This window comes from Canis lupus, chromosome 12 (genome assembly GCF_011100685.1).
Source record: "Canis lupus familiaris isolate Mischka breed German Shepherd chromosome 12, alternate assembly UU_Cfam_GSD_1.0, whole genome shotgun sequence".
In the NCBI taxonomy this organism is placed as follows: domain Eukaryota; kingdom Metazoa; phylum Chordata; class Mammalia; order Carnivora; family Canidae; genus Canis; species Canis lupus.
Genome location: NC_049233.1, coordinates 11,128,906 through 11,154,761, shown reverse-complemented (window position 1 = coordinate 11,154,761; position 25,856 = coordinate 11,128,906). Strand labels below are relative to the sequence as shown.

The 25,856-nt window shown below is 43.3% G+C and overlaps 1 protein-coding gene across 20 annotated transcripts in view; it reads left to right on the top strand.

The window, feature by feature from the left end:
• Positions 1 to 25,856, top strand: part of TRERF1 (transcriptional regulating factor 1) — a 204,622-nt gene that overhangs the window by 80,784 nt on the left and 97,982 nt on the right. For 16 of the 20 annotated variants that reach the window (XM_038554069.1, XM_038554067.1, XM_038554066.1 and 13 more), the window contains one exon: positions 3,750 to 3,832. The exons of the other annotated variants lie outside the window; for them this stretch is intronic. The gene's annotated coding sequence lies outside the window, so the exon portion shown is untranslated. The remainder of the gene's footprint in view (positions 1 to 3,749; positions 3,833 to 25,856) is intronic. 20 annotated transcript variants of the gene reach the window in all.

Here is a 25,856-nt window from a genome sequence, read left to right as displayed (position 1 = left end):
CCCACGAAGCCCAGAATTATTGTGTGGCCCGTGGCTGATGACTGAAGTGGATTAGGGGCAACTCCCAATTCCCTAGAAATGGAGTATCCTTTTTCCCACTTCTGGGCATCTGGCACTGACCATTTCGCTGGTGGGTTTTGTCACCACGAACCCCACTGAGCTGGATTTCTCACATCTCAAGCTCTTCCCTTGAAGAGAGAAGGAGAGAGGATATCTATCTATGTCTGCAAAAGCATGTGAAGGGGTAGCTAAGGAAGGATGCCAAGACCTTGAATATGTGGGAGCAGGAAGAGGAGGGGGAGCTAAATCTAGCACCCTCCTTCTCATGGGGATAGCTCTTATAGGATGCCAGACTCGGGTGTTTTCTGCAAAGGAACAATAAGTATGCTTCCAGAAACTTCAAGATGGCCCTGTGTCCCTTCCCTTGCCCATCCTAGTTCTCCTGTATTTTCTGAAAAACTTCTACCAGTGCACCATCTGAGCTTCATCGGCATTGTTCTGCATATCAAGTAATGTTTACCAAGACCCTGTGTTGAGTAGTGGGCAACCCCAAGCATTTTCAACATTAATATCAATCACCTTCAAGGGGTCGGCAGTCTACGTGGAAGGTCAATGTAGTGAGCTCAGAAGAGCCAGAAGAGCTAAGGATCTGGGGTGGTGCAGCTCAGTGGGCTGCAGGAGGCAACCAAGAGGGGCAGGCTGCAGGGAAAGAACATGCGTGTGGGGCACCTGGGTCTGCCAGGCATAGAAAAGGGAGGGGCTACGGGATGGGGTGGAGCAGAGGGTGCCTGTGGGAAACAGGACTGAAAAAGTTGAGTGCATCCTTGTTGAAGGAACCCAAGGAATGACTATGGACTTAGAAATTTTCCCATATCTGGAGCTGCCAAAACTGAGCAGGACGGGGCTAGGTAAAAATGGTGCTGTAGGAAGGCTCACCTGGCTGGGTGCCCTGTAGATGGGGAATGCTGGCAGGTGAGTAAAAACCCATTTATCCTGTTGAATTTTAGGAATGAAACTTTGAGGGCTTGGACTAGGGTGGTGACATGAATATAGAAAGGGGGATAGAGAAATGGAAGGTTTCAGGCCCCCAGTTCTAGCCCTCGCCACCCATGTGACCGTGAGCAGGTTACTTAATTTCTTGAATCTCAGTTTCATCGTCTGCATGCGGAAGCTAAAAACACCTCACAAGACTGTCGTGTGAGGGTTTGGCTTGTGTCGCACCCAGCACACATGCTGTTGCGGGTGCTCAGCAGAGTATGAGCCCTCTTGTGGGGTACAGGGCCCAATTTATGACCTGTGGGGAGGAGTCTGGGGAGTGTTCAGAGGGCTCTCTAGGGGCTGACTCTGGGATCCTGGACAATGGTGCAGCCTTGACAGAAGCGGATGGAGCTGTGGAGGCCTCTGGATTCAGTTTTGGGAAGATTCTACTAATCCAGAACCCCCCACCCCCACCCCAAAGCCCTGTGGATTGTGCTTCTGTGAAACCATGGCTTCTAGTTTCAGCTGGGCCCTCAGTGCTGCTGGCCAGCAACCAGCTCTCCAACCCTGGTTGCCACTGGGTGAGACCAATGAGGCACTGAGGGCACAAAGTTTAAGGCGGCTTCTGGTTTTCAGGCTGCCCGTGTACCTACATGATTCCCCTTGATGGGGTGTTCCACACCACACCCCTTGTCAAGCTCTTGTCTGCCCTTCCTTCGTTCAGGAGACAACCTGGCTTTGTTTATTCATTGACAAGTTCAAACAGCTCAGCTTGGGCCCACTCAGGTTCCTGCCTCTGCTCCCTTGTGGATACTGACATTGGGTCTCATCCCAACCTGATTTTCTTCCACTCAGAGATGGACACATCTCTCCTCTTGGCCAGAGAGAACCTTCTTCCTATACATGAGTTTTCTACATCTTCTGTGGCTCCTGGGACCTCACCCCCTTCAGTCTCCTGGCTGAAACCAAACCTCAAACCTTTACTCTCTAGTTCTCATTCCTTCTCCTCCTGTCCTTACAGACAGATGTCTGGAAAGAATGTGCCCTCAGATTTTGCTCCTCAGTTGACACAGCTCACTTGGGCTGGTTCCTGCCTATGGGAGGTGTATGTGGCACAGGGGAGGGACCCAGCTGGATTTTCTGCGGAGGGCTCCTGCCCTCCACAGGGACTGTCATCGTCAGGGCACCTGCAGCCTCCATATTGCCACAACCAATGGACACTTCACTCCTTATCTTTCTGGACTCTGCTACTTTTGATGTTGGACAGCTTTCTCCTTTTTGCTCCTCTCATTTCTCTTGGTTTCCTTCATTCCACCAACAAATCTCTCTGCAACTGTTTCTTGAGCACACTCCTCTGTGCCAGGCTCTGGCATGTATCATAACACCATGCCCCTGCTTATGGGGAGTTGATAGACTTGGCATGAGGGAAGAAGGTAAAAAAATATAAACAGATGTCAGATGCTAGTAAATGCTACCAAAAAAAATAGAACAGAGAAGGTGGGTGGGGGGGATAGGACAGGGGCTGGGGCGGTGGGGGAGGGTCCCTCTAAGAGAGTGACATTGTCACCAGAACCTGAAAAAAGTAAAGGATGCCCCAGGAGAGGAGTGTTCTGGGCAGAGTGAAGAGCAAATGCAAAAAGTCTTGAGGGAGGAGCCTGCTTAGGATGTTTGAAGAAGCCATTCTAGCTAGAGGAAATTGAAGATGGGCAGAGTGGGAGAAAGAAAGGTCAAGGAAGAGGATGGGCCAGGTCACGTGGGCCCCGAAGGTCATTTCAAGTACTTTGTCTTTTATATTGAGAAGAGATGAAACACTCTCCAAGTCTTTTGAGCAGAAGAGTGATTTTTAAATGATCGCTGAGGCTGCCGTAGGGAGCATGGTGCATCAGGCGGCTCGGGCTGCCATAACAAAATACCTCAAACTGGGTGGCTTGAATAACAGTGGGGTATTTTCTCACAGTTCTGGAGGCCAGAAGTCCCAGATCAAGGTGTCGGCAGGGCCTCACTTCCTCTGAAGGCACTAGGGAAGGATCTGTTCCAGGCCCCCCTCCCAGCTTCTGGTAGCTCCTGGTCTTAGGCAGCAAAACGCCAACCTTCACACAGCAGCGTTCTCTCTGTGTGACTGCCTGCGTCCTAATTTCCCCTTTTTATAAGGGCACCAGTCGTACTGGATTAGAGACCCACCCTACTCCGAGATGATCTCATCTTAATAGCTAATTACATCCACAATAACCCGATTTCCAAATAAGGTCATTCTGAGGTACTGGGGGCTAGGACTTCAACCTAAGAATCTGGGGGAGATGCAATCCAACCCATAGTACAGTTTGATCCACATAATAGACAGATTGTTGAAAGGCAAGCAAGGGTGAAAGTAGGGAGACCAGTTAGGAAGTCCTTGCAGTAATCCAAGGAGAGAAGCTGCTGGTGGGGTGATGAGAAGTGGTAAGTCTGGATGTATTTTGAAGAATCAGGTGACATCCTTTGTTGGTGGACTGGATGTGGCGTGTGAGGGAAAGAGGGGAGTCACAGAGACTCCTGGGTTTCAGGCCTGAGTAACTGGAATAGAGGTGGGTGTCTTTCTCTCCTAAATGCTCTTCTCCCTCGGGGACCTTCCTCAGCAGCCTTTGCAGGGTCCTCCTCCTGGGCAGGTCCATCGGCTGTTGGATTCTTCAGGGCTCCAGCTTTGGCTGCTTCTCCAGTCTCTCCTGATCCATAGGATCTTTCCCGTGTTGAAGCCAAATATCCTGAATATGCTTTTTGGGTCACTCCTACAGGCCCTGGCTCTGGAGGATGCTGAAGGAGGAAGACATGGAAGCAGGACGACCCTGAAAGATTAAGCGTCTTAATCCTGAAACAGGTAGCCGCTCTGAAATGTTTTGTGATGAAGGGGTCCTAATAGTATTTCTTTGGTATCTATGGAGTGGAAAATGTGCCAATAAGGGGAGAAAGGCTGCTGTGGGTCTGGTCACCCATAATTTCTGGAAGAGTTTCTTTGGGAAATGGTTGGTGATTGTGGATTCACATATTGGCATTCAGCATCACTTGGAATGTGCCTTGTCTCTCTCGACTTTGCAGAGTGGTTGTGAATAGTGAAGGTGACAGAGGACAGTCACTGGTGGTAGCTCTAGATGTGTTCAGGGGGAATTAAATTAGACCTTTCTGGAGAATTGTAGTAGAGAAGGCTGCTCTGAGAAATCCCGCAGAGCCTATAAGAGGCAGATTGTTGAACCAAGGAGCCTTTGATCTGGCCCTGGACATTTCTAGGGTTTTTGTTTGTTCAAATCATCTCTAGCCCTGTGTTTTCTTCCAGACTCAGTGTGTCCCTCTAGAAAATGGGCACATAGCTGTGATTCCTTTGCCACGTCTCACACAGAAGTTGTCTGAAGGGTCAATAAGTTTGTGTATAAACAGATTTTTTTTGGTTAATGTTTAAATCCTGGCATGGCAAGAGATGACTGTTTCCCACAATCCTCAGTAACAATGGGGAAAGGAGGGTGGTGGGTGTCTAATTTGATTGTCTTGGTGTGCGCAGGTTGTTTTTCTTGGCAGGTGCCATACTTTTCATCTCTCTTATGTGAGACTGAAAGTTGATTGCCTCTTTTTTTGTTGTTGTTGTGTTTGATTTTTTTTTTTTAAGATTTTCTTTATCTATTCATGAGCGACAGAGAGAGAGAGAGAGAGGCAGAGACACAGGCAGAGGGAGAAGCAGGCTCCACGCAGGGAGCCTGACATGGGACTCGATCCCGGGTCTCCAGGATCACACCCTGCGTTGCAGGCAGCGCTAAACCGCTGTGCCACCAGAGCTGCCCTGTGCTTGATTTTGATTTAATTTTTAAGCCATTGTGTCTTGGGGTTCCAGGAAGAAACAGGTGGTTCATTCAAGTGGAGTCATCCAAAAGACTCTCCTGAAGAGACTGTTTAAGTGGTGTAGGCAGGGTTAAGAGATCCGAGCACAAGATGTGGAACTACCCCATGGCTAGCTATGTGTGAGGGAGCTGTTACCATGCGTAGTCCTGAAAGAAGAAAGAGGGAAGGATCGGTTATTAGAACTGGAAAGAGAAGCTCCATGGAAAGGCTCTCTCTGGTGGGGAGATGCAGTCAGCCTTCAGCCACACAGCTGGGAAAGAGCCAAGAGACGAAATATCCTCATCAAACTCCCTTGTCAGTTCTCCTGTCTCCTTTTTTTTTTTTTTTTTAAGATTTTATTTATTTATTTATTTATTTATTTATTTATTTATTCATTTATTTATGAGAGAGAGAGAGAGAGAGAGGCAGAGACACAGGCAGAGGGAGAAGCAGGCTCCACGCAGGGAGCCCGATGCGGGACTGGATCCCGGGTCTCCAGGATCAGGCCCCGGGCCTAAGGCAGCGCTAAACTGCTGAGCCACCCGGGCTGCCCAGTTCTCTTGTCTCCTGATGGTGTATTCTGTTAGGCACACTCAACCAGAAGCTAGACGGCTGGGAGCCATGCTGGTGTTTTCCATAGAGATCAGACCCTTGGGAAGAGGGGCAGGCACAGAACTGAGTGCAGAAGTGGGGATAGAGAGGTGCAAACGGGAAATATCTATCCAAACAAAGATGCAGATTGCTTGGATTATATTGCAAGGGATGTTTCTATTCAAAGAGGTGTTTTTTGTTTGGTGGAGTACATTATGAGGTCAGCCACATAGGACTGTTGGCTGTGAGGGCTGGAAGGAGCAAAAGAAATCTTCTAGTCAAACTTCATCCTTTTTGCAATTGGGAAGACTCAGGAAAGTCAAGTGACTTGTTCAAGGCCACTCATAATTTCTTGAAAGTGTTTCTTGAAAGCCAACACAAAACCACTTGAAACAGTTAAGAAATGGTGTCAAGTAAAATCCAAGAACATGCAGGAGAAAGCTGTGAATTGGTGCTTTCTTCTCATTTATCAGTCGGACCCTTTGGGGTTGTGACCATCGTCAAACCCAACTCAAAGGGGCTCCCACAGCACAGGGAATTAATCAAATGGCTCATGGTACCTGTGAAGGTCCGGGATAGGGTGGATTGCATTGTGGGTGTGAAATAGCAGCCGACATCAACATGATGTCAACCATCCAGTATCTTTTCATCTCTCTGTTACTCTTCTGTGATGTCAGTTCATCCCCAGGTTGGCTTTTCTCAGGGAGGCCGAATGGCTGCGGAAGTTCCTGGGCTCATAGTTGAATCCCTTTGGCTTGAAGGAAAGAAGCATCCTTGCCAGTAACTTCTTAAAAGACTGAGAAAGTATCATTCTCAGAATTCCATCCCCAGCACACCAACCTTGGCATTTCATTGGCCAGAACCACATGCCCACTCCTCAGCCAATCCCAGTAGTCAAGTAAATGCCGTCTGTTGATTGGCAGGGATGGGAGGTTTTTCTGATTGGTCTACCCCTCTCCTGGAGGAGTGCAGGGCGAGGAGGAGGAGACAAAGATGACTGTTGCTTGGGGAAGAAGGAAAGTGGCTACCGGGGAGAGTGGCTGCTGACATCCACTATACTGGATCAGCTATAGAAACCTTACTCATTTAAACTAATTATTGGAAGTAACAGTGGGAGGACACCTGCTTTTAACAAGTGAAGGTCTGAATCCATAGCCTGGTTTCAGGCAGAACCTTCCCAAACAGTTCCCACTGTAAGGCTTGCAGTTAGCATCTGCTTTTCAGTCTGTTTAAAACGTAGGCTCTTCTAGTAGGTTTTAACCATGCTTTCTACAATTCTGCTTAATTTCTCATATGCTTATTCAACCCTTTTATAGCCAACATAAACACTGAACTCATATTCTAGGTTAGTAGAGATTAAATTACATTAATGAGTCTCCTCGTTTAAACCTTATCTATAAAATGGGAGTGAGAATAGCACCTACTTTATAGATTGTTGTAAGGATTAACTGAGGTAATCCAGGTAAAGTGCCCAGTCTTCCAGTAGTTGGCCCAATAAATGTTACCTTTATTAGTGTCATATATCTCAAAATATTGTCACATTTATGTGTTTATGTGCACATTTAATCCAGGAAATTAACTCTCTTCACAGCAAATATATTATTTGTCACTGATTAGTTCAGTTAGAGATGAGGTAAATAAAAGTATTAAAAAATTTAGTGTTTATGGATTTTTTTCCAATGGAATGCTTTTTGCTTTAGAATTCATTTTGGGGAAAATCTAAGAAAGAAAATTTTAGGTAGCATATAGTTAAGTTAAAGTAGATATACTCCCTGAAAAAGAGGGAATTTTCATTTTACAGTAACTTATTAATGTATTCTTAGTTGAAAAGTTTTATAAATTGTTGAAGGCCTGGGCAGCCCGGGTTGCTCAATGGTTTAGCGCTGCCTTGGGCCCAGGGCCTGATCCTGGAGACCTGGGATTGAGTCCTGTGTCAGGCTCCCTGCATGGAGCCTGCTTCTCCCTCTGCCTGTGTCTCTGCCTCTCTCTCTGTGTGTGTCTCTCATGAATGAATAGATAAAATCTTTAAAAAATAAAATAAAATAAATAAATAGTTGAAGGCTTGTCATGACGTATCCCAGCTGATTTTCCTACCGATGTTCTCAGTTTGGAGGCTCTGGAGGGGGTAAGTGACCTTCCTCAGCTTTGGCTTCCCAAACCAGCTACACCATTGGGCTTCTCTGGGTAGATGGATTTTAGGATCACCGAAGCTAGTCTTGGGTGTTTATTTCAGTTGAATTTTAACTGACAAAATGCTGTGAATTATTCTCTGCAGCCTTTAGTACCATAAGGCAGACCTCTCAGAGTCTCAGCAGGGTGAAGTATCTTGATTTGGGGGTTCCCAGATTAGTGATAAGAAGAGCACAGGTTGACCCTGTGCTCCCTCAAGTACTCTCAAGCTTTAGGACGGCCTGTCTTTATTTGACTTAGTGCAGCAGGAGAAATTCACTTGAACACAAGTCTTGATAAATCCAATTCATTTTATAAAGAAGAAACTATTTACTCTCAAGTCACTAATTTAGAATTGTTAGTGTCGTTTTCTACCATTAGAAGGAAAATCTTGCAATACCTAAATAGTTCAGATTGAAAATTGTACCAACAGTTTTTCTTTTTCCACCATTTGACCCCCCAAATGATAAATCTGTTCAGTTGGATTTGGCCTTCAGTTGTGTAGCATATGCCTCTATGTGTGGGAAAGCACACGCGCGCGCGCACACACACACACACACACACACAAGAAACACATGCACAGGGACGGCTGAGTGGCTTAGCGGTTGAGCGTCTGCCTTTGGCTCAGGGTATGATCCGGGAGTCCCAGGATCAAGTCCCACATCGGGCTTCCTGCATGGAGCCTGCTTCTCCCTCTGCCTATGTCTGCCTCTGTCTCTGTCCGTGTCTCTCATGAATAAATAAATAAAATCTTTTTTAAAAATGAAACAAAAACAAAAACAAAAAACCCCACACAGGCATAGAGGGAGTTAGGGAGAGAAAGAGAGAATGTAATTTGGTTGAAAACCCCCAGAAAGGAAAGGGTGCTTGTGAGAAAATCAGTGTGTGCATTAGTTGCTGGGAGGCTAGTACTTGTAACAGTTGCATCTTGGAGCTGCCAAAAGAGTATGACTTTTTAAGATGTCTTTTGGAGTCATTAAAAAACCCCAAACATACACCTAACCACCCCTGGCATCCAGAACAGTAATAAAACATTCCTCATTCTGCTTCGCTTCACATGCCTGCTTGGCTTTGCCACAAACATGTTTTGCCTTCCAGCCAGGGATTAAGCTTCTGTGTGAGGCCATGACTGGTGTGAAAGCAACTTCTCTGTCATTGCTTTTTTTTTTTGGGGGGGGGGGGGGGACTGCTTGCATGCCTGTGTGAAATTCTGAATGGAATTCTGGAATTGCAGCACCAAAGAGGGGTTTGAGGTCTGTGCCTTCCTGCCAGGCTGTTTGAATGGTCTTCATCTTGACTGACAAAAGGTGACCTAATCCTGACATGTCACTGACCTCTAACATTTCATGGATCCTCGGTAAACAAGGACATGAACTAAGATGTGTCTTTCTCAAGAAAAAGCAACACACCACATAATGCAGTTACTGCCCTGTTCACAGCCTCATTCTTGGGCACAGTGTCACCGTTTGAGTCCTGTTTGTGTTCTCACATATGCTCCTACAGCACAGTCCTCCACTGTTCTAGTAGACATTCCATCTTCATTCAGATTCCTTACCACTTGTTTTTATTCAGGTGTATCTCTCTCTACAGCAGGCTATTCGGTGTGTATAGTTATAGCTCAGTGTTCATTTGGACAGACGTTACCACAACCCTCTTGCTTTAATCAGCTTGGGCTGCCATAACAAAATACCACAGACGAGTGGCTTAAAATAGAAATTTATTTCTCACGGTTCTGAAGGCTGGGAAATCTAAGATCAAGGTGTTGGCAAGGCAGGTTTCATTCTGAGACCTCTTATGTTGGTCTGTAGGCGACCGCCATCTTGCTATGTGCTCACTTGACCTCTTCTTTGTGCCCTTGTGAAAAGAGGAAGCTCTGGTGACTCTTCTTATAAGGACATTAATCCCATCATGGGGCTCCACCCTTGTGACTCATCTTAACCAAGTTGGTTCCCAAAGGCCCCACGTCCTCATACTATCAGATTGGTGGCTAGGATTTCAACATATGAATTTGGGTTGGGGGTGGGGGCGGACACAGACTTAAAGTCCATAATAATCCTGAATCTTTATTTGTGGCTCCCTTGGAGTGCTTGCAGAGTTGTTGGTCCAGGAGCCCTGCAGTAAGTAGAGAAAGCCTTAGTATTATTGCTGTGAACAGGTACAGCATCTTACAGGTGGCTCGGTGGATTACAAAATTGGAAGACCTTTACCACAGAATTCAGGGTGACCTAGGTAGACTGGTGATCTCCTTTTCTTTTCAGATCTTGGTTTCCTAGATCAAGATGCCAAGTTGTAGACCGATGCCAAGCTCGGTCAGCCTCCATGAAGTGTGGGTGGTTCAGTATTCAGTATTCCCTGATCACCATCGATAGCATACCTGATGGGCCTCTAAAAAAGAGGTCTTAAAATGAAAGCCTGGGAAAATGGGTTATTTCTTAGCACTTTATCCTCTTGGGTATTTACTTCCTTTTCTTGGGGGAAAGGAGGGCAGTAAATTATAATAAAACTGTTCCTGTTCTATTAGAGATCAGTATCTTACAGGGTCCTTTTAAATGTATACAAGTATGGTAATGTCCATATGAACACAGGCGTGTGTGTAAGCACATACATGCATACACACACAAAAACCTGTGCCAGGTGGAATATTTTAAAATATAATAAGGCCTTTGAAAGTTCCTTTAAACTTTCAAGGAACAGTTAATTTCTGTGTTATATAAACTGTTCCAGGATTTAGAAGAAAGATGGAAAACTTCCAGATTCTTTTTTCTAGCAAACATGACCCTGATAACAAATCTGGCAAGCCCCCAAAGGAAAGCTGTATACCAGTCTCTCTTAGGAATGTAAAAATTTTAGATAAAATTCTATTGGGTAGATTTCAACAATAGAGAGTGTGAATGTTCCACCATATGCAAGTAGGTTATGGAATGCAGGAATGGCTTCATATATATAGATTTTCATTTGATTGACATAAATTATTTAAGTAAAAATATGCAATAATCTCATTAATTCCGGAAGAACATTCAGTCAATTCAACTTCTAATTTTTACAAACCACTTAAAAAAGAATATATAAAATGACCATTCCTTCATATGATAAGGAAGATTGAGTTCACACAGCCTCCTGTCATTATACTTTTGGGGGCCCCAATAAAGGCATCATTGGATATAGCTGTGATCAAAACAAAAAGCCTATGTAGAAAGTTACAAAAATAGTAACTTTAGAAAATAACTATTGTAAGGAAAGGGTAAAATTGTCATTGCAGATTGCTTAGTTGTAGATCAAGAAGTCTTAAAGAGATTACTTGTATATAGTAAGATAAAAACTAAGGATTTGGAAATCCTGGGTGGCTCAGTAGGTTAAGCATCTGACTCTGGATTTCGGCTCAGGTCATGATTTCAGGGTCTTGAGATCAAGCCCCGTGTCAGGCTCCACACTCAGTGTGGTGTCTGCTTGAGATTCTCTCTCTCCTTCTCTCGTTGTCCCTGCCCCCAATCCCACTGATCTCTCTCACGCGTTCTTTCTTTCTAAAATAAATAAGTAAAACCTTTTTTTTCTAAAGATTTTATTTATTTATTCATGAACGACGGGGGTGGGGGGCAAAGACACAGGCAGAGGGAGAAGCAGGCTCCATGCAGGGAGCCCCACGTGGGACTTGATCTGGGGTCTCCAGGATCACACCCTGGGCTGCAGGTGGCACTAAACCGCTGCACCACCGGGGCTGCCCAATAAGTAAAATCTTAAAAAAAAACAAAAACAAAAAAACAAAACAAAACAAAAAAACAACCCAAACCAAAAACCTAAAGATTTGGATACTTCTGAAATTAGTTCATGAGTTTATTGCCATTCCTGTCAAAGTCCCATCAGGATTTTAAAAATTTCACAACAGGGTTATCAGTCCGTATGGAACGATAAGTAGAATTCTGGAAATGGCTGTGGGACAAGGGAGTTATATCTATTGGATATTACAATATATAGTTGAACCAGATGTTAAAGTATACTATAAGGTCTTTGTAAGTAAAACACTGTGATGCTGGCATAAGAGGAGGAAGCAGGTAAGCAAAGCAGGATAGTTCAAAAGCAGACCCTGGCATAAATGATTTGCTAAGTCATAAAGAAGACATCAGAAATCAGTGGGGAAGGAAAGATTATTCAATAAATAATTTTGATGCATAGTTAGCAATTTGGAAAAAATCATTCTAACTTCATCAAAATGAATTACATATTGATTAAACAATTAAGTGCAAAATGTAGAGGCATAGGAAATCTACTGAATTGAATATTGCTTAGAAACAAAAGAAAAACACTCGGATAGGAAAAGAATAGTCAAACTATAGAAAAAAAAAATCAAGATTTCTTCCTGTAAAAATACGGGGTATTTGGGGGTAATAATAGATTGGAAAAATACAGAGTATTATGGGGTAACAATACATTGGGAAAAGCTCTGCAGTACCATGACAGAATTAGTATCTTTATTTTGTGACATGCTCAAACAAATTTTAAAAAACTAATTAAAAAAATTTCAAACCTTGCTGGGACACTTGACTAGATGACTACATACAATACACAAATATGTGGGAAATGATCAGTTTCATAATAAGAGATATGTAGATTAAAATGGCAGCAAAATACTAATTTTAACATATTAGCTAAAACATACATTTTTATTTTTTTATTTTTTTTTTAAGATTTCATTTATTTATTCATGAGAGAGAGAGAGAGAGAGGCAGAGACACAGGCAAAGGGAGGAGAAGCAGACTCCATGCAGGGAGCCCGACATGGGACTCGATCCTGGGTCTCCAGGATCACGCCCTCGGCGGAAGGCAGCGCTAAACCGCTGAGCCACCCAGGGATCCCAAAGCACACATTTTTAAAGATTGATTGATTGATTGATTGATTGATTTATTTATTTATTTATTTATGATAGACATAGAGAGAGAGAGAAGCAGAGACACAGGAGGAGAGAGAAAGAGGCTCCATGTCGGGAGCCCGACGCGGGACTCGATCCTGGGACTCCAGGATCCCGCCCTGGGCCAAAAAGGCAGGCGCCAAACCGCTGAGCCACCCAGGGATCCCCCAAAGCATACATTTTTAATGGTAATCCCCAATTCTGGTGGTATCGTAATATTGCAAAAATGGTTATACAATATATTAAAAAGCCATATCATTAATTCATACATTTTGATCCAGTAATACCACTTTTATGGACCATTTTCCCACATTCCCTCTATGAAGGAAATAATACACAATATTTAATAAGCTATTTCGACAGAGATGCTCCCTGATGCATTATTTACAAAGTAGGCACACACACGCTTAAAATTAATATCCAACTGTTGTGTAACTATAAAATAAAATAGTTCTTCTCTCAGCATAATACTGTACTATAATTAACAATTATTTTGAAGATATGTAGTAATGTAACATGATATTTACAATATAATTTTATGTATAGAAATTGAAGCATAAATTGGGGTGGAGTTTCACTATGGAATACAGCTATATAGCTGTGCAATTAAATTGAATGAACCATAGTTGCCTATGACAACAGGGAAGGATCTCGGGAACACAACTTAAGTAAAAAAGGGAGTTGCAGAATAGCTACAATGTGATCCCAATTACATAAAGTTCAGATACCTGTAAAAGTAGTGAAGTAGCATTTAGACATCCACATGCATGTGCCAAGGGAGCATAGAAGAGGATGTGGGAGGAGCCCATGGAGCTATCTAGGGGATGGTAAAGTTCTCTTTCTCAAGCTGGGCTAGGGAGATAGGTATATATATTATTGTTCTTTTTTAATTTAAAGAAAATTTTAATTTCTGAATATTTCATTAATTTGTTTGAGAAAGAGCTTGCAAGTGGGAGGAGGGAGGGACAGAGGGAGAGGAAGAAGCATGGAGACCAACATGGGGCTCAATCCCAGGACCCTGGGGTCATAACCTGAGCCTAGGGCAGATGCTTAACTGACAGAGCCACCCACGCTTCCCCCATTGCTCTTTTTTTTTACCTTAACATAAGCTACAAGCATTTTTAATTTTTTAAAGTATTTTAATACAAAGGGATATTAAAACCCGTATTCACTGATGACAGTTATGTACAAAATATGTATCCCTAATAAAGATGGTAAGAAAGCATGTAGGTAACAGTGAGTTAGGGAAGTGAAATTATGGTTGGTTCCATCTTTCATTTTCATTCATTTCCAGGCACACCTTTTTCTTTTTTTTTTTTTTTTTCCCTGTCCTGCACTTTATTGCACTTTGCAGAGTTTTGTGGCAACCCTGTGTTGGGCACGTCTGTCAGTACCATTTTTCCAACAGCATTTTCTCACATTGTGTCTCTGTGTCATATTTGGGTAATTTTCACAATATTTCAAACCTCTCCGTTACTGTTTGTACTTGTTACGGTGATCTGTGGTCAGTGTTCTCGGATATTACTATTGGAGCCCTGAAGAGGTGACTGCATTGCTGCTGTCTCATGATAAAACCTTAATAGATGAGGAGTTGCTTCCTGTCGATGAGCAAAGAAAGTGGTTTCTTGAGATGGAATCTACACCTGGTGAAGATGCTGTGAAGATTGTTGAAATGACAACAAAGGATTTAGAGTATTATGTAAATGTAGTTGATAAAGCGGCAGCAGCAGGTGTTGAGAGGATTAACTCCAGTTTTGAAAGAAGTTCTGCTGTGGGTTATATGCTATCACATAGTATCACGTGCTGCAGAGAAAGCATTCGGAAAGGAAGAGCCAAGTGATGCAGTAAATGTCACTGTTACCTTATTTTAAGAAACTGCCACAGACACCCCAATCCTCAGCTGCCACCACCACCCTGATCAGTTGGCAGCCATCTACATGGAGGCAGGACCCTCCTCCAGCAGATGATAGTTTGCAGTTTTTAGCAATAAAGTATTTTATTTTATTTTTTAAACGATTTATTTATTTATTTGAGGGGGGAGGGGCAGAGGAAGAGGGAGAGAGAGTCTTTTAAGCAGACTGTGTACTGAGCACAGAGCCCAATGTGGGGCTCGATCTCACCACCTTGAGATCATGACCCAAGCTGAAGCCAAGAGCCTGACGCTCAACTGACCGACCCAGGTGCCCCAGCAATAAAGTATTGTAAATTAAGCTATGTAATTTATTTTTTAGACATAATGCTATTGAACATTTAATGGACTGCAGTATAGTATAAACATAGCTTTTATATGCACAGAGAAACCAAAAATTCATTTGAAGTACTTTATTGCTATATTCACTTTATTGCAATGGTCTGGAACTGAACCCACAATCTGTCTGAGGTATGCCTGCCTGCATGTGTTTACATTACATTTTTTTTTTAAAGAAAGGAAAATTGAAGGAGACTTCTGCAATTATACTTAAGCTTCCAGTGGAGTGAGTGCCATTGCTCAGAGAGTGATAGACTTCACCACTGAGGCAGAAGGGCAGGTGGATTGATTGATTTTAAAGATTTTATATATTTGAGAGAGAGCACACAAGGCGGGGGGAGGGTCAGAGAGATAGAGAGACAGACTCCCTGCTGAGCGGGGAGCCCCATACAGGTCTCCATCCCAGGACCTCGGGATCAAAGGAAGATGCTTAACTGATTGAGCCACCCAGATGCCCCGAGATGTATTTAAAATGCAAAAGGAATGTATTTGGAAAAATAAATGTATCCATGATTAGTCACTGAGCATCTTTCTTGTGTGAGAAAGTCTTGACCAAGCTTATATTCTGAAAAAAATCTCTTGGATACTGAGTTTATTGCATTGCTGAAATAGATGAATTAGAAAAGCTGGTATTTCTTTGGGTTCCTTCAAATCGTTTTAGCTTACCATTTTGTCAGAAAAATAATACAGTGATTTAAAATATTCTTACAAAAACTTAATGGAACCTGAAGTCAAGCAGACACTAGAACTAAACCTCAATTGGAAGAAAATACAGAGAATGGAGGAACATGTCAGAAGACACCATGAGGATGAAATCAGGAAGTTCTTGGATCATATGACCCATTCGTTGCTCATAAATAAAATGGCATGGAAAAGGAGGGGCAGCACTGTGTAATAAATTTTAAAAGACTCAAGAGACATATCAACCAAATTCCAATGCAAATCTTGTTTGGACCCTGATTTAAACAAACCAACTCTGAAAAGACATTTAGGAGACAGTTGAGAAACTTGGGACACTGATTGGATATTTGATATTATAAAATTATTCATTTTTAGGTGTGATATCGTTATTTATGGTTTTATTTTAAAGATACTGCTATAGTGTTTGTGAACAAATAAAATATCAGATATTTACTTTAAAACAATCCAGTGGAGAGTTTGAGTATACTAAGTATAAAAACTCCATATTTTGGAGGTTAATTTATGGATGAATGCTACATCCAGGATTTATGTTAAAATAATCCTGGTGGGTGTGCCTGGGTGGCTCAGTCAGTTCAGTGTCTGCCTTTGGCTCTGGTTGTGGTCCCAGGGTCCTGGAATCAAGCCCCACATTGGACTCCTTGCTCAGTGGGGAGCCTCCTTCTCTCTCTTCCTCTGCTGCTCCTGCTTGTACTCTCTCACCTCTCTCTTGCTCTATCAAATAAGTAAATAAAATCTTAAAAAATCCAGGTGTAGGCTCCATAGTGGGATACAGATGAAATAAAGTCCAGCCATGTATGAAAATTGAAGCCGGGCAGTGAGTACAAACATTCTTGTTACTTTTGTATATATGTTTAGGATTTTTAATAAATAAGAGTAATACATATTCATAGCTGAAAATGTATAATGTATAGAAAAGTATAAAGAAGGAAATGAAAGTCACCTACATTTCCACCCCCTGGAGATAACTACTATCAACATTTTCCTTAGAGTCCTTCTATACCCTTTCCTTAGGCATTATAATACATACTTTTATTCATACCCACTTTAAAAAAAAAGATTTTATTTATTTATTCATGAGAGGCACACAGAGAGAGAGGTATAGACGTAGGCAGAGAGAGAAGCAGGCTCCATGCAGGGAGCCCGATGTGGGACTCGATCCCGGGACTCCAGGATCACGCCCTGGGCTGAAGGTGGCACTAAACTGCTGAGCCACCCGGGCTGTCCCACATCCCACTTTTAAACAAGAAATTATACTATCTATATTGTTTTGTATCCTGCTTTTTTATTTTGTGGACACTATTGTGCTTTAGTACATTTAGATCTTCCTCATAACTTAATATCATGGCTGTGTACTATTTTAATATGTGAAAACACACACATACCGTAATCTATTCATCTAACCAGTCCTTTACAAATGGATGTTCAAGTTGTTTCATTTTTTTTTCCTATTCCAACAATTCTGCATGCTTATTTCTCCTGACAGATATCTAGAAAATCCAAGGGTTTGTGTAAGGCTTTTTGCTCTATCATGGCTTACGACTTGTTGGAAATATAATATCATTTTGAACTCCATCCTGCAGCATATATGATTACCTATTTCATCATATTCTCAGCAACATTGGGTGTTGCATAGTCACAATATTTTAAATGTTTGTCAATCTGATATAGGGATAAAGAATATATTATTTTAATTTGCATTTTTAAAATTACTAGTGAGTTGAAAATCTTTCTGTAAATGTTTATCAGTATTTCTTTCTTTCTTTTTTTTAATTCATGAGAGACACAGAGAGAGACAGGCAGAGACACAGGCAGAGGAAGAAGCAGGCTCCATCCAGGGAGCTCGATGCAGAACTCGATCCTGGGTCTCCAGGATCACGTCCTGGGCCAAAGACAGGTGCTAAACCGCTGAGCCACCCAGGGATCCCTGTATGTCAGTATTTCTTATTTTATGACTAGGCATTTATATCTTTCCCCTCAATTATTATACTTATCTCCCCAATTCTGATTCATAAAGGTTCTTTTTTTTGTTATTTTTATTTATTTATGATAGTCACACACAGAGAGAGAGAAATGTAGAAAATTACAAAGGCTCAAAGGAAAAAAAGTCTAAGTTTACAACTTTTAAAGATCAACTAAGAGGGGTCCTGGGAGTCCGATGTGGGATTCGATCCTGGGTCTCCAGGATCGCGCCCTGGGCCAAAGGCAGGCACCAAACCGCTGCGCCACCCAGGGATCCCTAGCATCATTTTTTTTTTTTATAGATTTTATGTATTTATTTGAGAGCGAGAGAGAGAGTGCGTGAGGGTAGGGGCAGAGGGAGAGGGAGAAGCAGGCTCCCCGCTGAACAGGGGGCCTGACACTCACTGGGGCTTGATCCTATGACCCTGAGATCAAGACCTGAGCTGAAGGCAGACACTTAACTGATTGAGCCACCCAGGTGCCTCCTTAATGTCATTTTGTGAGCTTTCGTGTCTTTAAATCATTTCCAAAAACAAGAGTTTTAATGTCTGTGTATTATTCTTTGTTTTGATATATCGTAATTGATTTAACCACATTACCATTATGGTACAGTTAGGTTTCTCTAGATTTTTATTATTCTGAATACTACTGCTATAAATGCCCTCATGGATAAATCTTTGAGTATTCCTCTGATTATTTCCTCAGGGTAAATTCTTGGGAATGAACTTGCTCAGTGTTAAGGTTGGTGATGCATATTACCAGATGGACCTTCAGAAATGTGGACTTATTTACACTCTTATCAGCATGGTCTGAAGATTCTTATTTCAGAGCACTCTGGACTATCGTGGGCATTATAGTTGTTTTGGTTTTTGCCACTTCGATTGTTGAATACAGTGCTGCACCATTTTAATTTGTAAGCTTTCTCTACAGAGTTTAAACGTTTTTTCATGAGTCCATCAGTAATTGTGTGTGTGTGTGTGTGTGTGTGTAAGAATTGTTGCCTCTTTGCATTCTTTTCCATTTTTATTTTGAAGTGTTCCATTTTCTTTTGAATCATTTGTAAGAGATTTTTATGCAGTATGTATTAACTTGTCCTGTTATAAATATTTTTATCTAGCTTCTCCTTTCCTTGATTCTAGTTTGTGACCTCATTTCTTAAGATTAACACTACAGTCAGAATCGTAATGTGTGCTCTCATACCCACTGAATCTACCTGGTTAGCAGTACTTCTGAGATTAATAACATTTTTAAAAAGCAAAGCAGACTCTTTTTTCTGACGCATTATATGGTTTGAATGTTCTTACTGTGAAATTTTAGTTATCTTGAAATGAGGGAGTTTAAAGTAGTCATCGAGAAAATGGACTAAAGAAAAAAGATTTGGGGCTCTGGATTTTTTTTAAAGATTCATTCATTCGTTCATTCATTCATTCAGGAGAGACACAAAGAGAGAGGCAGAGACACAGGCAGAGGGAGAAGCAGACTCCCCATGGTAAGCCTGATGCAGGACTCCATCTGAGGACCCTGGGATCACAACCCGAGTCAAAGGCAGATGTTCAAACACTGAGCCACCTAGGTGTCCCAGGCCTCTGGATTTTTACCCTTGGAGATAGTGAGATTGCCTTCTTTATCTTCTCTGGAGAATTAAGAGCAGCAGTGAGGCAGGTTGATGGTATCTGAGAATTCCATGATTTTAGCTAAGTGAGAAGCAGAGGGTCTCAGAGACCCTCTGGCTGTTTTTCATGTTAGATCTTATTAAGAACACACATGGTAAAGTGGCAGGGAGCCAACCAGAGGTCAGGGAGCTGAGTAGTAGTCTCTCCTCTGCCACTGACTGTGACCCTGAGCAAGTCACTTGTCCACTTGAGCCCTCAGTGTACTCATCAGCAGAACTCAGGGGTTTGTTGTAGGCGATGTTTTGGATGCATGAACTCCTGGGCTGTTCAGTGGAGTTCTCCAGGAGGCCTCATTGACATTCAACCCTTGTCCTGACCTGTGTCAGATGGATGTGTGGGGAGTGAGAAGAAGGTTAGTCCCATTGGTCTCCTGCGTGATTTATGAAAGAAATCAATCCAATATATATCTGTTCCAGATATAATGTGATCTAAATGTGATACTCACCTAATAAGATTAGATGAATCTAATATGGTTTTCCTCTAAAACACAAATACTGCGCCACTTTTAATTGTAGTAGCCAAATTAAATTACTCATCCCAAATTAGATTTCTAGCAAACTTAATTTGAACATGAGCTCAGTACTGCAGGCCCTGAGTAATTTTTTAAGATATAAAATAAATCAGTAGGATACTGGTATTGCTCCTCTGGGCGCTTCCGTGGTTACCATAAAAGAGAATAGGTAAACATCTGGAGGAAGCTTGCAGAAATAGAACGGAGACAGAGGCCCTGGTCCTTCAGCTAATCATTGAGAGCTTTTTCCCCTTCCACTGCTTCCGCCCTCACTGGTCTTGGAAGACAGGAATCAAATAAATTATTGGCGGACCTAGTGATCACTTATGTCTTATTGCTTATGATTGCCTTTCTTCATCTGTTCCTTGACTGAGCCCTTTCATATCTTCCCTGCTCAGGAGGACACTTGGTAGGAAGTGCTCCCTGGATAGTTTATGGAACCACAGGAATTTGGTGAGCAACTAGAGACATTTGTAAAATTGCATTAGCTGTATTTTTTTTTTTCATTTTGTTAGGTGAGATTAACTGAAAACCAACCCAAACTGGTTTTAGTCTAGGAATAGATGCTAGCATTAGGTGAGGCTTTATCCAGAGACTCACATGAACTGCTCCAGACCCAATTTTTCTCCTTCAGTGTTGGTTCCTTCTCCAGGCAGGATCTCTCTTTCTAGCCCCAGAATGGGGCTTTTCTAGCCCACATCCCAGGTCAGTCAGTTTTCTTGTTCTCATCAGGTAGGAGCAAAGATCTTTAATGGATCAACCAAAGGTGTAGAGTTGAGTCCAGTTGCCTCTGGTTGGCTTAATTTGGATCTTATGCTCCTCTATTATCAGTACCATGTGGAGGAGATGGGACAGGTTGACTACTTGAAAGGTTCAGGGGATTGTTGGAAAAGTAAGGAGGTTCTGAAGTCAGGGAGGTACCTCCAGTCCTCCATGATACATTATGTAGGTCCTTCTGCTTTTCTGAGCACTGTATGCCTACCTTCTCTCCTTTGAAGTGTAAACGACCCTAAGAGGTTGGTGGGATTTGTTCATGGATGAGGAGGTGAAGTTCACTGTGGGATCACCTTACCCAAGGCCTTGTCAGTGGTAGAGCTGGGACCAGGCTCCTTGTCTAATGAGTCTTCCATTTCTTTTCACTATATCATGCCTTCTTCCTACCAATCCCTCTCACCAGCCCCTCCTTCCCATTTGCCCAACACTAGCACAGGGTTCTTCATTAAATAGACAGTCAGTCAATAGTTGTTAACTTGTTATTGACTGACTGGTGTACCATCAGACCAACTGTGACCTTTCTACTCATACTTTGTGAATATCATTATAGCAAACACCAATATAGTCGATTCTCAGTCATTAATTTGTAGATTGTTCCTGGTAATTCAGTTTTTCTTTCCCTGAAATATGGGGTTCTTCTAATAGAAAGATGGAGTTTGGATGGCTTGAGGATAGACATACAGGAAGGAGCCAAGGGTAGTGTGTGTGTATGTGTGTGTGTGTGTGTCTTTGCATGCCTGCAAGTATGTACATGGACCTGCAATTATAAAATTAAGTATGTTTCAGTTCAGCTGAATTTAGATTTGATGCCTTATCTTTTCATTTAAATGTAACTTCCATTGTGAAACTTACTATTGGCAAGGTCCTTATTTGCTTAAATCAAAGACCTGTGAATGGGTGTGCCATTTAGAAACACTTGCAGTAGTACTATATGTTTGCGTTTCATTTTTGAGAAAAATCACAGCTACGTATTGGCTTCTTCCTGCCTAGAAAACCCTTCCCCATCAATATTTCATCTCTGGTTTTATTTCCACCTCCTCTGGGCAGCTTTGTGGACTTTCTCCAGCTGTTTCTCCCTGTGATGAAGGTCTGCATTCTATAGTAAGCACCTCACTCTATGTCCTGTGATACATGAATTGTTTCATATGGATGAGTTTTATCCCCGAGGTCATTTGGTTAACTGCTTGGCCTTACCACTGTGTGTGTGTGTGTGTGTGTGTGTGTGTGTGTGTGTGTGTGTGTGTGTTTAATCCTCCATAGCACTTACCTCTATGCTAAAGTGAAGTGGGTGATCATTTAGTATTTGGTTCAGTGACTGGGATAGATGCGCCTCCTGAGTGCTCCCATATCACCCTCATTGCACTTATCAGTGGTTTTGCAATTGTCTGGTTATTGTCTCTGTTCCTCCAGTACAGTTCTTGGCAGATTTTAACAGCAAAGGAAATATATGTTCACTAATTAAATGGTTCTCACCTTCGCTATACCACCTCCACCTCTCCACCCCACTCCCCAATCCCTCCTGCCAAACCATAAGTCTTTTGAAGACAGAGACTGTATCTTACTGTTTTTTGTCCTTTGTAGTCCCTTAGGGTATCTGCCCATAGTCAATACTCAGTAAATTCTTGTTGAGTGAATAGATTTCATGGGTGTGTAGAAGCCATGGATCAGTACCCTCTTGGGACCTGCCTTGGGGAGATATAGATGCGAATTGAAGCTCTGAGAGGGAAGCGGGTGATGGAGACTGGATGGAGATGATTTCAAGAGCTGGGTGTGCCCACCCCTCCTTCTTCTGATTTCCAAGTAAAGATAAGGCACTTCCCTAATGGCAGGGTGCTGTGCCCTCCCCTGGCTTGTGGCTGGTGAACTCAATGCCTGAGAAACAGTTGAGTAAAAGATAGTGCCTATAATTCTAGCTTTTATTACAATAACAATAAAAAGTTTTCTACCTGAGGCCTTCAGCAATCTTCATGGTTGAGATGAGAGGACACAAGCCAGGAAAGGTACATGGCCACTTCCCTGTGTTGAGATCCTTGTTCTTCCCGTTGCCCTATGGGGTGTTAATGAGGAAGGACAGATCCACAAGGGAGGGGGCATGGAACACTAAGAGGTCAGCACCCCCTTAGCATCCCTGGGTGGTATGGGTCCTGCTGGGTAGACCAACCCAACCCTGGTTTGCCTGAGATTGTCCCAGTTTTAATACTGAACATCTTGAGTCCCAGGACACCCCTCTGTCCCTGTCCCTGGCAAACCAGGGTAATTGGTCACTTTAGATGCCACTTACTCCCTGCCCTGCCTTGGCCAGCTCTTTTCCTATTTCCTGTGCCTTTGCAAGGTCCTTGATTTGGCCTACTGCTTCCTCTCCTTTTGCCTTCGCCGCTACTTCTTCCTTAGCTCTTTCAAGCTAAGCCCTGAGCACTGCTTGCATTTCTGCTAGTAGAGGCTCTTCCAGACCAGCGTTCTGAATCTCTCTGGGTTGACCAGAGTTCTTGGAGCTAGATAAACTTGCAGGTGCTGCCTTCTCGTCTTCTCTGGTTCTGCCTGGCTCCTAAACTCAACCAAGATGGGAAAGCTGCTGTCACATAGGGTTGAAACTCATCTGCATTCAGGGAGAGTCTGGCCTCTCTGGGGAGAGGCTCTCTGCACACATGTGGGACTCGGCAGGCACAGCGGCATGCTGCACCTGGAAGGTAGGGCAGGGGAAGTGGCAGTGCTGGCGTCGCTGTGCCCGCAGTCCTGCGTCGTGCACGCCGAGGCCCACCTCCCAGGTCCCAGCCCGAGCCCCCAGCTCCAGTCTTCTGGGCACACTGTGGCCACCGGCTCTCAGCAAGGCTGAGTGCAGCCGGCTCTCTTCTCTGAAGCCTCCTTGCCCACATTTACCATTGACCTCTCTGTTCTCAGAACTCTTAGTACACGTCTAGTCAGTGCTGCTCCATTGAGTCTAATTGTTTGCTTCCGTGTTTCTCGCGTTTTGGTTCTTCCTTGAGGGCAGACATATTATCTTGCTTCCTTTCCTGCCACCTCATGGCACCTGGCGCTGTGCTGGGCCCCCAGCTGGCCCTCACTTGGTGTCCGTGGTGTTGTTGATGCACCTCGGTGATTTGTGGGTGACAGAGGATGTGTAAGTCAGCGGGTTCGTTCTCTGTGAGCACCTGAATGCAGAGTTTGTGGGTAACATGGAGGAGGAGGCAGGCACCCTGAGTCAGACCCAGGGTCTTGGGTGGAATTCGGTTATCCTGACTTCCTCTTTGACACTGGCACAGGAGGATGAGGCTTCTCTAATGTGAAGTGAATTTTCGTTGCAAAATACTTCATTTTATATATTAGGCTTGCTTTACATTTTCTGGAACATTATAATGTAATTTAAAAATAATCACAGAGGATTAAACAATTCTGAGACTGCTTTACAGAGACAGTAAAGTGGGTTTGATTTTTATAGTTTTCCTTTTTTGATTCATTCCCTTTTTGGAGGAGTTCTGAAGGAAGTGCTGTGCTGTCCCAGACCCTGTAGACCCAATTCTGTTATTTGTTTCGGCATTGCTAATCCATGAGTGAGAGTGCAGCTCTGGCCCACCACCAGGAGGGTGGATAATGTTGAGCTTTTGCCAGTCCTAACCTCCTGCTTTGACCTCTTCATAACCAGCTGCATGCCCCTGCTGTGTGTATGTGTGTGTATACAGTGCATTTGTTTTCAGATGTAAATACCTTTAAAGATTCATAGAAATAATATATGGTCTTGGTTAAACATTTAGCAGGAAGCTAAAGCTGGCTTTACGTTTTAGAAATAAGCACAACGAACAACAACAAAAAGAGCACAATGAACATTTTCACCTGTATCTTTCTAGATTCTTCTGTGCACTCACACATATGTTCATACACACACATACACACAATGGTATATTTACACAGATGGGATCATTTAATATGAAATTCAAGGGCCTGCTTTCTTTTGTTTAATGATATCGTAAGGATATTTTCTCTGTCAGCGAAGATTCATTTATCATCCGTTCAGCAGGCACTTGCTGAATGCCTCCCATGTGTCCAGCAGGATACAGGGTGTTGAGGATGTAACATTGAACAAAGGGATAAAACTCCCTGCCCTTGGGGAACCTATGATCTAGTCGGGGTGACTGGCAATAACAAAGTATACAATATGTGGTAGGATAGAAGCTGATACCTGCTATGGGGGGAAAACGAGATAAGGAAGGTAAATAGGAGTGAGGGGGCTAAAGTGCATTTTGCAGTTTTAAACAGGGTGGTCAAATGATGCGGAGGCCTTTGAACAAGCACCAGGGTTACAGTGTTTAGCGCATAATATGTGCTGCTAAGATGACTGCTGGGTTAGGTCTGCGGTTGTAGTTGGAAGGGACACTGCCAGAGCTTTAGGAGTGCTGGGCAGGAGCCAGTCACATCCCTAGTGGTAGGAAATACACACTTGAGCATCCATGCATTGCCCTGTGTTGCTCATTACCCACAACAGCGACTGCCATTTATCTACTATATTGTTTCCATTGGAGCTTTTTGTCTGTTATCCTGGCCCTGTTGATTCCTGGCTGCACGTTTCTGGGCCTCATTTATGAAGTATTAGGATCATTGTACAGTTTAGATGAGTTAATCCTAGTGTATAGAACAGTGCTGGCAAGAGCTACGACAAGAAGTTTGGCTGTTGTTACTACCGCCTTTCATTTATTACTTGGGACAGTCCCGCGAGGAGGATGTTAAGTTCAGTTTAGAGATGAGGAAGCTGAGGCTCTGGGAGGTTAGCAATACTAGTGAAAAAGTTCAAGGTGCTAGTGGGTATAGTGGAGTTTCAAAGTGCAGGCTTCAGGCTCTAGGCCCTGTTCAGTCCATGTAAACGCCTGCCTTCCTCCAGGTGGGCACAGCAATTCCTGCTTTAGGCAGATGCCTGGGACATATGGCCACAGATTCCATTCCCTGCCTTCCTGATTGCTCTCTAACTGCTCAGAAGAAAAGCAGCCCAGGGCCTGGCAGGGCCAGGAGCAGGATTGGTCGAGGTGGGAAGAAGGAAATCTATAGAGCTCCCGCTGAGAAGAGCTGAGGCTTAGTAGCCCTGCCTAGCATCCTTAACTGCCAGTCAGTTTGGTGTCAACACATCTTCTCCCCATCTAGCCCCGACCCCAATCACCATACACAGCAGCTTGTAAAGATCCCTCTTAAAGACTCAGGAACATGACAATCAGTGACATTTCTAGTTCTAAATATCCGACTGAGAAATACCCATATCCTTGTGTCTGCAGTAGTTTGTTGAAAAATAGCACTGCCACAGACAATAACCAAACTCCATAATTGGTTATCACTGGCCTCCTTCCAGAAGGTCTCCTGGTAGCAGCCTCACAGCAAACCTGGCCCTAGCAGGCCCTCAGGTATGCAGGCCACACTTAAAGGACCTGTGAGTCCTAACAGAGTGGGAAGACTCGTGCCTAGAGTCATTGCTCCCCCAAATGGAGGACCTGACTGACACAGCCCTCGCTGACCTCCTCAGTGGGT